This window comes from Pelodiscus sinensis, chromosome 21 (assembly GCF_049634645.1).
Source record: "Pelodiscus sinensis isolate JC-2024 chromosome 21, ASM4963464v1, whole genome shotgun sequence".
NCBI classification, from domain to species: Eukaryota; Metazoa; Chordata; order Testudines; family Trionychidae; genus Pelodiscus; species Pelodiscus sinensis.
Genome location: NC_134731.1, coordinates 19,798,468 through 19,810,726, shown reverse-complemented (window position 1 = coordinate 19,810,726; position 12,259 = coordinate 19,798,468). Strand labels below are relative to the sequence as shown.

At 46.6% G+C, this 12,259-nt stretch overlaps 1 protein-coding gene across 3 annotated transcripts in view; it reads left to right on the top strand.

Annotated features, from left to right (window-relative positions):
- The first annotated feature begins 354 nt into the window (after positions 1-354).
- RABGEF1 (RAB guanine nucleotide exchange factor 1) overlaps positions 355-12,259 on the top strand; it is a 60,997-nt gene continuing 49,092 nt past the window's right edge. For all 3 annotated transcript variants that reach the window (XM_075905081.1, XM_075905080.1, XM_075905079.1), the window contains exon 1: positions 355-495. The gene's annotated coding sequence lies outside the window, so the exon portion shown is untranslated. The remainder of the gene's footprint in view (positions 496-12,259) is intronic.

Below are 12,259 nucleotides of genomic sequence, written 5' to 3'. Positions count from 1 at the left end.
GTTCGGAATGCGGGCTCCAGCTGGGCACTGTTTAGCACAGGTGGCTGCTGGGTGGTGCTGCGGGGGGAGGGGGGGGCTAAGGCAGGCTCACCCCTACCCCGGCCCTGCACCGCTCCCTAAAGCAGCCAGCAAACTCCCATCGTCCCTGCCCCCCCCCCGTGGAGATGGGGTGCAGGGTGGGGGGAGGGGCACCCTCACAGGAGCACCCCCTCCTCTCCCTGTGCCCTTCCCAGCAATCGGGGGGCTCCCAGGCTGGGGGGGGAGGGGGCAGCCCCTCCATGACAGGCCGCAGGGCCCAGGGGGTGGGGCCTCCCCGTGCTCCGCCTCCCCCTTTCGCCGAGGAGGGGGCAGGGCCAGCGCGCCCCCGCCTCCCAGGCGCCGGCAGCCGGAAGTGACGCCACGCGCGCGCGTCTGACGCAGCCTGGCGAGTTCGGCGTTGGCGGCTGCCGCTGAGGGGCCGGAGCGGGGCTGAGGCGCCGCCGCCCGCGGGAGCAGGTGAGGGGCCGCCCGCGAGACCGGGGGGCGGGGGCGACCCTTGACCTTGGCACCTGCGCTCCGGCCCCTCTGCGAGAAGTAGAGGCGGCCCCGCCCCCCCCCCGCCCCGAAATGCAGGGCCGGGCCCCTGAGAGCGAACCCGCTTACAAGCCGAGTCAGGGTGCGCCCCTCCCCCCCCCCCCCCCGGACGCGGGCGTGTTCGTTTCTCCCAGCGCGGTGTCGCGGGCCCCGCTGAGCCCGGCCGGCCGGAGCGCTGTCGGGGAGGGGGGGGCCGGAGCGCTGTCGGGGAGGGGGGGGCCGGAGCGCTGTCGGGGAGGGGGGGGCCCGGCCCGGCCCGTAGGCATAGCGCTGCAGCAACGTGCCGGGTGTTGAGCGCTCCCGCCCCTTGCCGCCCACGGGCTGAGCTCCAGGCACGCTAGAGACCGAAAGGGGCGGCGTTGTGGTTAAGGGACGGGGCTGAGATTCTCTGGGCCACCTGTGGCAAATCTCTGCCCCGATCTCGAGTCTCTGCGCCTTAGTTCCCCACCTGTACAATGGAATGACAGCTACACCAGACTAACACGGCTACGTTTCTATCACTTTCCTTCTGTCTGGGATTTATCCGTCTGGTCCGGTTAGACTCTCCTCCCACGGGGGTCCGAGCAGTCTCTTGCTGTACGTGGTTACTGGGGCTATGATTTCAGTTGGGGCCTCTCTGTTTTATTTTAATACAGATAACTAGGGGGCCGTTGTCCTCCCTGCTTTTACGTTCGCCAGTCTCCCTCTCTCTGTGGGGGAGGTAGCCCTAGGAGGGCCAGAGTGAGGTTTCGCAGCACTAGCCTGTCCCCTCTCCCCTGAGCCGTGGGGTAGAGCAGAGGCCAGGCTAGCCCCAACTCTATGCCCCCGCCCCCCCACCTTGGACGGAGGCCATGCCATCCCTGCTCTCCCCTTAGCCCCTGGAGAGGATAGCTTTGGAATCTGACATTGTCTAGAATGACAGCTCTGGAATCTGATGTTATCTCTCTAAATGCAGAACAAGTACAACTTGGAGCAACTCCAGTATAAGTTTCTGTAAATGCTGTTGCAAGTACTTTCAATTCTGAGGTTCAATGGAGCACATTTAGTGTTGAAAGAGTAATACAGTCTTAATGGCCAGTTCACTCCATTGCCAAATACTTAGTGCTTCTACTGATTCTTTTAGTAAGGTTGCCAATAGTTGTCATGGCTTTTATAGTGTAAACCATTGGAACTACTACTCATCTGAACCAAAACTAAACCTATGATCTCCAGGTGAAAGCTCTGTATCCTATGGCCATTCCTCTGTTTTGTTTTGTTTTTTTAGACTTCAGGGTTTAAAAAAACCCCCCAAAAAAACCCATAGTGTAGTACTGGATAATTGAAAGATCCTGTACTCATTTTTTGAGGAGTACAGGGTCTTTCGAAATGGGGCATTTCTGTCGAAAATGCCCCCGTCTAAACTGCCATTTGTTTTCAAAAAAACCCCATTTAGGAAAAAATCGGCAGCTGCCATTATGCAAATGAAGCGTTGGATATTTAAATCCCGGCTTCATTTGCACTTTTGATATGTCTAATTTACAGAGGGGTGTAGTTTAAACGTAGCCTTTAACCCATTATATAAAGGAAAGCAAGGTAAATTTGGATATGCCAAACCCAGCTAAAGAATCTTCGTTAAGTTTCTAAGGAGATACTTAAATGATGGTAGTTGTTAGAGGTCAGAAAAATTGTGATTGTACTACTTCATAATAAAACCCTTTCAAGTATAGATAGTTTAAAATTCTATATTGTAGACAATGGTTGGATTAGAAATGTTACAGTGGTGTTTAATCAATAAAATAATACTACTAAACATAAATGACCTTTTTATGGTTTGGGAGATGTAAGGTATAGAGTTTTGAATCTTAACTTTATACATAGCTAGGAATATTTACGGAGTTTTAAAAACTAATTTGTGGATTCTTACAAACACTTGTTTCTGATTAGGTCTTAAAATATTTATTCAGTGATAAGTGAATAAAACAGTTCAAAGCGATAATTGGGTTTTTTACATATCTTAGTGTCTAACATGATTGTTATGCAAAGTGTGATAGTATCTTAATTTAAATGGCTGGTTTTGTTATATTTTAAAAATTGTAACTTCCTGAAACTTGGAAAAACTGACAAAGTACCATTTTGTGAGGAAGGGAAACCTTGGTGTTACTAACAGAGTGTATTAGTAGATAGTACACCCCCCTCTTTTGTTCTGATAACAAAGCATAGGTGAACTAGATTAAATAGCTCTTTTTCCTGTACTGGTGAGCTGTATTGATGTCCACATTAGGGATGTTGATGAGTAGTTGACTAGACAGGTGAGGATTACCTGTTGTGCTCCCTCCCTTTGGGACATCTGGTATTGGCCACTGTTGACAGACAGGATACTGGGCTAGATGGACCATTGGTGTGACCCAGTATGGTTATTCTTATGTTCTTAGATGAGTAACTGATAAGCCTAGGCTTATTGGTTAATTTTGTTGACTACAGGCAGTCCCCGGGTTACGTAGAAGATAGGGACTGTAGGTTTGTTCTTAAATTGAATTTGTATGTAAGTCGGAACTGGTACATATTGTAGGGGAAACTCTAGCCAAGCATTTCTCCAGAGCTCAGTTTTATTCTCCCACCTCACTTCCCTCTGTCCTTTATTCTCAAGCTAAGGTGTCTGCTGAGAAAAGCCGCTCCGCATCTCCCTGGTCTGCTGGGGAGGGGCCTCTAGCTTTGCGTCTCCCTGGTCTGCTGGGGGGAAGCAACAAGTGCGGGGTTGCCTCACCCCGTTTGTAAGTAGGGATCCGATGTAAGTCGGATCCATGTAACCCGGGGACTGCCTGTACTTGCATTCCCATCCCCTCTCCCCCCCCCCCCCCGCTGCCTCTTCATCAGAGGCAGCAAAGTGGGGAGAAGCATGAGCTGGTGCTAAGGGGAGCCAGCTTAAAAGCACAGTGTCACTTGCGTGCTCCTGCCCCCTCCACTCAGTGGGGGAGATGCGGTAACGGAGTCTGTGGCAGACAGAGGCTGCTCCAGGAGATGCAGAGGCAGCAGTGTGGAGGGGTAGGAGGCTCCCTGGGAGTGGGGCCAGGAGCAGACTGGCTGCTGGCCCTGCCTCAGGGACTGTCAAATAGTCCAGTAACTGCAAAGATTTCATGCGGCTACACGACTATTCAATTACCCGATAGCGAAAATCGCTAGTTCAATAGGGAGCTTTCCCTCAAGACTATCCAATTTAGTGTGTAGCATTATTAATTTATTGCCCACCCCTGACGTGGGTAGGTCGATGGAAGGAGTGGGGAACCTCGGGTCTGGGGGCCAGATGCTGCCCTCAGCTTGCCTGGATTCAGCCCCCAAGGCTCAGGGCTCCCCTCCCCCCCCCCCCCAGCATTGGGGAGTCCATGCACAAAATCTATTAGGCTGGTCCCTCCTAAACTCTGGTGTGTGAGGTGAATGTGGGGAGTGTCTTTCTCCTTCTCAGTCAGAAGCCACATTAGTGAGGGTTTGGGATTTTTTTGTTTTGCTTTTCACTTGTATATGGCCTTTAACTAATATTTTTCTGAGGGTTCAGTGGCCTCTGATCAAAAAAGATTCCCCACCCCAGTCTATGGAATAATTCTTCCCTAGGCCTAGCTACTTCCTCTCGTGGAGGTGGATTACTTAGGTTGATGGGAGAACCCCTGTTAAAGGAAATGGTGCTCTCAAGGATGGTTGCTTGACTCTAGAAGAAAACCCTCTGACCAATATCTGTAAAAGCTCTGATTTTGTTGACTACCTGAGCATGCTGCAAGTCCTACCATTAGTATTTCAGGGAGTGGAAGTGGGGAAAAGAGGGACTGGGAAATGCTGAAACATCAGGAAGTATTTTATAGGATGATCTAATGGATTGATACCTTAGGGCAGATATTTTTATTTTGGAATTTTATTGTTTGTGTGTTACGTTGTGTGTAAGAAATTTCTAAAGATATGGCTGGGTGCATATTTTGAATTTATTTCAATATACAGTATTATACAATCTAGTCTGTATATCTTCCTCGGTTTCACTTTTTTCCCCCCTGCCTTTCATCATAAACTTCTGGTACTGTTAGCCTTTCTGTATATCACTGATGTACTGTTTGTGACCTAAACGAGTCCTCAGACTGTAATATATAATCATAAAAAAACAACAAATAGTCTGGTAGCACTTTAAAGACTAACAAAACATGTAGATGGTATCATGTTTGTGATACTGACAACACTTGAGTCAGGTGCAATCATATGGGACTCACTAAGAATTAGATATCAGATGTCAGCCCCTTAAAACCATTTTTCTGTGCCCTTGAGCGAGCAAGCCACCTAGTGATCTAGCATTTTGGTTTATATATGTGCAATAGATTGGCTAATTATCGATTCTTCAAGCAGCAATTTTTATCCTGATTTTTGTATAAAAAATTATTTATAAATGCATATTTAATACTGTATTACTTGTTTTCTTTTTTCCCTCAGCAGGAAGTAATTTTTTGTACTTCATGTGATTCCATCTGCCTCCTTTTCTAAGAGGCACACAGGTTGAAGATGTAGATTCCTGGTTGTGATCTGTTTAAATCACTTTGCTTATTGACCTCCATGATGAATAAAATATTAATCATTAAAGACAGGCTCTCAGATTTCTCTCAGCTCCTATAATAAGACATGCAGACACTTGGCATGTGGACAGATTAAATTGTGGTTTTAGTTTGCACTGTCAGCACTGCTGGGAGTAGTGCTTTATTTACATATAACTTTGTAAATTACTTTTAAGAGTTTGAAAAATAATGAGAAGCCTAGTGACCAGCACATTGGATTTTAAAAATTCTAAACTGGGGATGTAACTTCCGTTGGCAAATACTATTATGAAATGTAATTGTGATACTGCATTTCCATTAGGGATGTGAAAGTGTAACCATATACATGGCTAGGCAATGAGCAGCCTGGGCTCCTCATTTAACTTTCATGGTTACATGCAGGTTCCTGGGGAGCTACCTGTCCCCCCCCCTTCCCTCCCTGTGCTGCTGTCTCTATAGCAGAGGGAGCAGCACAGAAGGGCAGGTGGGAGCTGACTGTCACTCCTGTGAATAACCGCTGAGTTTTTCAGCTCTTACATGATTACTTAACATGGAAATTAGGGATGTTAAAATGCGTTTGTTACCTATATTCTTACCTCTGGCATTGTTGCCTTACAGTAGTGTTTGAGCAGTAGTTTGAATTCTGAATAAAAGATTAAAACCGTTTTACCGACGAAAGTCTTTTGATTTTCTTTCTAATGAACATATATTTAGTAGACTATAGTAAATATATAAGAAAATAAATTTGATTGCAGTATAACTATACATTTGATTGCTGTATAGCTATTATCTTTATATTTTTAGTGTGAATTGGTTGCTTAAGTGTTGGTGATTGATTCAGTGCTGGTGCTAGACAAAGGGGTTACAGTATGATTGGGTTGACGTTAGTTTGTTTTGAAGTTACTTATTAGATTTCATAGAACCATGGATGGAAAACATTTAAGCTATCTTGTCTGTCCCTTCTCTATGAAGGAAATTGGGTCCTTATTCATTACAAGTACATAATAATTGCATGCCTAAATAATTATTGTAAGAGAATGTGTGAATCATGAATACTTAAGCACTTAAGTGACTTATAAGAAATGTATGTGTCATGCAGTTCAGTGATTGCTGTTCTGAATTGAATAAATATTTGAATAGTGATTGAAAATAAATACTTGTAGCGTGGAATTAAAAGAAAACTACCTGAGGTTCATAATTACTCTTCTGAAGATTCTACTAGTAAACACAGGTTGGACCTCCCTTGTCTATCACTGGACCTTCCAGCCCTGGCCTAGCTTGCCCCCTTTCCCTCTGCTGCCTATCCCACTGCTCTTCCATCCCTGCTGGGTGGCCCTGCTCCCATCCACCGATCTTCATGATCTTGTTGCTGGGCAACACCGCCGCCCTTCTGTCTCTTCTTCACAGCCTTGCTGCTGTGCTCTGGGTTTCCTGACCTCACTGCTGGGCAGCCCTGCTGCCTTGCCAGCCCAGTGGACTCCCAGCCCTCTGGCGGATCACAGATGTTGCCAAACCAGAGAGTCCCAGGTTAGACAGGTTTAATCTGTAATGACATTACTTTTTCATATAGGCTTAGTGAAATAAATTGTTGCTTTCTAATTGATGCCTTTTTCCTTTTTGAAAAATTTTGTGTTCATTGCCTTCCATCTGTCTGGTTCATTTGAGAACATGTCCGTGTAGCCTTGCATACAATGATTTTTTTTTTCTGAAATTATCCACCATCACAGAGGCAGCAGTGCAGAGTGGCAGGGGGTTCTTTGGGAGTGGGGCTGGAATGGACTGGCTACCAGCCCCACTCCCAGGGACTATAAAATAGTCGAGTAACCGATAAGAATTTATAAGGTTAATTGACTATTAAATTAACAAATATTTAACATCCCTAGTTTCAGTGACTTTTGTAAGAATACTGTAGAAGAAGCATAATTCAGATGAGGATTTTTTTTGCAAGAATGGAATCAATGCCTTTATACTTTTGAACATTTTCTTTTGTAAATTGGGGAGGAATGTGTATGGGTACAATATTAACTTTCACGTGCTATAGAAAATCCTCAAATATTGCTTAATTGAAGTGATGGGTTCACAGAAAATAATTGAGCGGTAGGCAAAACCAGTTTCTTACAAACCACACTGTTTTGCTGGCATTTGCTTGACTCTCTCTCTTTCTCATTATGGCTTTGTCTACACTGCAGGGGTTTTGCGCAAGAAGCTTTTTGCGCAAGAGATCTTCTGCAAAAACTTCTTGTGCAAAAGTGCGTCCAGACCTCAAAAGCACATTGCAAAAGCAATGTGCTTTTGCGCAAGAGAGCATTCTAACTGCATGGATGCTCTTGTGCAAGAAAGTTCTGATTGCCATTCACAGAATGGCCATAAGAACCCCTGTGCTTTTTCTGATAGGGGTTTCTTGTGCAAGAAACCCCTGTTGAGCATCCACACATACCTTTTTGCACAAGAACTCTTGCACAAAAAGGAGTTATTCCTCTTAGAGGTATGCCTACACTGCAAAAAGCCCTCTATTCTGCTGTTTTACTGTAAATTTTCTTGCGCAGAAGTGCGCTTGAGGTGTGGACGCACCCGGGTTTTTTCACAAAAATCCTGTAGTGTAGACGTAGCTTATGACTGTAGTATTGAAACCTCTCACTTTTTTCATTGTCCCCCAAACTTAAAGCTGAAGTTAACAATTGGAGGAGGAGTTTTTGCTACCTAGGAAATAGGAATGTGAAAGTGTAAATGTGTACTGGTTAACTGATGATCTGGACTCCTTGTTAACCTTCATGCATAGAGCAGCCTTCCCTGCCCCTTCCCCACTGTTTGCTCTGTATCTTTTTTTAAGGTGGCTGCCTGCAACTGCTGGTCCTAGTGGAGCTCCCTCCACACCTGTCCCCTCCGTGCTGCTAAATAAGTGCATTTTAACATCCCTTCTAGGAAGAGCAACTGTCAGGCAAAGATGCAGCTGATTTTTCTCTCCTGAAAGATAACATGCACTTCAGTATCCTTTCAGTGTCCTCCATTGAATATCACTACTTTGTTTTATGAAAGAGCAGTGTCTTGGGTCTAGGGGTCACCAAATGAAATTAATAGGTAGCAGGTCTAAAACTAACAAAAGGAAGTTTTTCTTCACACAGTACATGGTTGGCCTGTGGAACTTGTTGCCAGAAGAGGTTGTGAAGACCAGGACTTGAACAGGGTTCAAGAAAGAACTAGAAAAATTAATGGCTATTAGCCAAGACGGGTAGGAAAGGTGTCCCTAACCTCTGTCAGAGGCTGGGAATGGGTGATGGGAGAAGGGTTGCTTGAAGATTCACTGTTCTGTTCATTTCCTCTGGAGCATCTGGCATTGGCATCGGAAGACAGGATGCTGAGCTAGATGGACCTTTGGTCTGACCCAGTATGGCCGTTCTTATATTCTTGCAGTATACTAGTTTATCATTCAAGCATAAAATTGATAGTGAAAGAATTTTGGAGTTGTGAGGAAGGGTAAACCCAAATTAGATTTATATCAATAAGAAATTAAAGCAAATGTTTTAATAAGTAAACCAATCTTTGCTTCTCAACTGCATAAACAAGTGTCTGTAATCCCACAAAGTACACTATTCATATTGCTTCATATTTCCGAATATTTTTCCCCTCATACTACACTGGACCTCCTTGGTCAAGCACCCTTGGGAACTGAGTGGTCCCAAAACAAGGGAGTTTGTCAGACCAGGGAGGTCAAGCCAAGCCTCCCGGGGCTCCTCTCCTGTCCACTGGCCCCAACCAGCACATTGACCCCCAAGCCAGCCTGTTCCTATTGCCCTCAACTACGGGTCCCTGCTACCCTGGGCTGCTGGGGGCCCTGCTGCTAGCCCTGCTCTGGTGCTGGCAGGGCTCCCTATATGTCTGTCTGCAAGTGCATTTGTTAAAGAACTCCTCCTATATGGTAAGAGCCAGGACAACCAAATTTGGTATGCAGCTTACTCTTATCCTAACTTCAAGCAAGGTCAGTGTTTGGTTGCACTAGGGAAACAGGAACTACCTGTAATGGGACAGTTTTCCATAACGTGGAAAGGAAGAGGGTAGGAATGTAATAGTATAGCTGATTAACCAATAAGCAAAAGTGTATAGGTTAATGCTATAGACTACACACATTTCCCTCCCCTGCCAGTTAATTTGTAGCAGGATGGCCAGCAGCCTGGCTCTGTCCTGGCTCACACCAGGTTCAGGACGTGTCCTTGTTGCAGCTCTGCATTTAAAGTGTATTAGGAGCCAAGTGAGCAAGCAGCCCAGCTCAGTTCCAGCTTGTGCCAGGTGTCAGAGCTCAGATCCCACCTGGCAGAGGCTGCTGCTACCCCACGCTGCTGTCTCTTTATCAGAGGCAGCAGCACAGGCTGACAGGCAGCCAGTCTGTAAGGGGAGCTGTTTTTTAAACTGGCTTCCCTTGTGGACTAGTTCCTGCCTGGCACTTTGCACTGCTGCCTCATGTAGTGGCAGGGGACTCCTTGGGAGTGGGGCCGGAGCACACTGACTGCTGGCCCTGCCCCCAGGGGATATAGGATAGTCGACTAACTGATGAGAATTCATGAGGTTACTCGACTATCCAATTAACTGATATTTAACATCCCTAGAAGAGGGACACAATGCTCACATTAGCCATTTGGGAGCAGCAGTGGGGGAGAGCTATACTGCAGAGTGACCACTGGAGGCAGCTGTACTATCAAGAGAATGGCCAGCTGGGCTTGCCATTTTGCCTGCCACCAGACTAGGTAAATAACCCTCTGGCCGCAGACTCTTCCCCCTGCTAGCCCTTGGCCGCAGGGGGGCGGGGTGGAGAAAGCACTGCCAGACAGTGGGAAAGGCTCCTGCTGTCCAGGTCAAGCTTGGGAGAAAAGAAAGGCCCCTGCAGACCAGGAGCTTGGGAGGAAGGGAGAAAACCGTGAGCCCTCTTCCCCTCCGCCTCCCCCCCGGCCAACCCTTAGTCCCTCACCCACATCTCCAGTCCTCTGCCCTGAGCCCCTCCTCAACCCCCCCAATTCCTGTGCATCCCCCACCTCCTCCATGCCCCCACCCCAAGGCCCTGCTCTGATTTCTGCACTCCTCACACAATCAGCCTCCCTCCCCTGAAGGACCTGGGCAATGCCAGATAAGTCTTCTAATAGTGTAATACAGAAAGCAATTGTGAAGTTGTTTCAAGCTTTCCCTTGAAATTTGGTTGGCTGCTTATTATTTTTTTAGGAAGCAGACTTAATGCTAAGTGAGGAATAATTGCAGAATAAGAACGGCCGTACTGGATCAGACTAAAGGTCCATCTAGCCCGGTATCCTGTCTGCCGACAGTGGCCAGTACCAGGTGCCCCAGAGAGGGTGGACCGAAGACAATGATCAAGCGATTTGTCTCTTGCCATCTGTAGCCAGACAGGAACCCCCCCCCCCCCCAACATCCATTTTTGCTTGCTGGGAGCATGCAGGGGGCACAGAGCAGTAAAGGCCTTGAACAGAAGGCCTGGATATGCAGGCTGCTGTGACCCTGAATGGCTGTAAACAGAGATACGCCAATTGCTGACCAAGAGGCTGCCGAGGAGTGCCCTTGACTGAAACCCATATTGATACGAACACACAGCCATCCGCGGGGGGAGGAATCTCCTGCCCAGTAAAAAAAATATCCAGTACTCACAATTTAGTTATCTCTTACAAGTGTAAATTAAGTTGAAACTTCCTTGTAAGAACTGGCGTCACAAAGACAGACCAGCACAATTTGGCATTTTAGATGAGAAAGAAGATACGGGCCCCTATGGGAATAAAGATGGGTCCAGCAGCACTCTTACTCTGACTGTCAATCTACCATCTATCTGCTGGTCGGGTTAGGTGATTGGCCTCCCAAGGTTCCATGGGGACGCCCACCTTGTATTCATCTTTCCTAGGAATTGAGGGACCGGCCCTGGCTTGACCAGCTGGAGTCGAGAGGCACAGAAGGGGGTAAAAATTGTACCTGGATGTGATCCTTTGTCTTAAGTGTACCCATAGACTTAGAGCTCTTTAAAGATTAAGCTGTCACTTGGTACCATTATTTCTATTTTCTATCTTTATTTTCTTTGTAACTGTTTTTAAGATCTGTATTTGCTAGCAGTTAAGAAATAGAGCAATAGCCATTGTAACCATATGATTTATAAGTTTCTTTAATAAACCTGTAACTGTTTAAGCTTTTAACCTGACTCCTTCAGTTGCTGTAACAGAACCAAGCACAATTTAAGAGAACTTCAGCCGGTCATAAGGGACAGGTATAGGGAGAGCTTGGGCGTTTGGATCGTGTCACTTCTGGGGAACAGATCCGTAGGGGCATCTCTCAGTCTTCCCTGGCTGCCCACTGCGAAGGGATCCTGTATCCTAGCAGTTGAAATCTGAGATGTAATAAGCTCTTCCTATAAACTCTGGGGCGTCTGTCAGCCTATTGGCTGCCCTCCGCAACGGGACCCCAGTCCTAGCGGTAAAGACACAGGCGTTAAACTTCTCGGGGTGCCTTTTAGCCTCCTAGGCTGCCTGCTGTGATGGGACCTTGTGTCTCAGCAGTTAAAGAGTTGGGTGTGACACACACACACGCTGCCCTGACCATCGGCTGACACCATCCCTCTCCAGCCTCTGACAAACAGAGGCCAAGGACACCATTTTATCCCCTGGCTAATAGCCTTTTATGGACCTAGCCTCCATGAAATTATCTAGCTTCTCTTTAAACTCTATTATAGTCCTAGCCTTCACAGCCTCCTTTGGCAAGGAGTTCCACAGGTTGACTACACGCTGTGTGAAGAAGAACTTTCTTATTAGTTCTAAACCTGCTACCCATTAATTTCATTTGGTGTCTTCTAGTTCTTCTATTTAGGGAACTAATAAATAACTTTTCTTTATCGGCCCTCTCCACACGACTCATGATTTTATATACCTCTATCATATCCCCCCTCAGTCTCCTCTTTTCTAAACTGAAAAGTCCCAATCGCTTTAACCTCTCATATGGGACCGGTTCCAAACCCCTAATCATTTTAGTTGCCCTTTTCTGAACCCTTTCCAAGGCCAAAATATCTTTTTTGAGGTGAGGGGACCACATCTGTACATAGTATTCAAGATGTGGGCATACCATAGTTTTATACAGGGGCAGTAAGATATTCTGGGTCTTATTTTCTATCCCTTTCTTAATAATTCCTA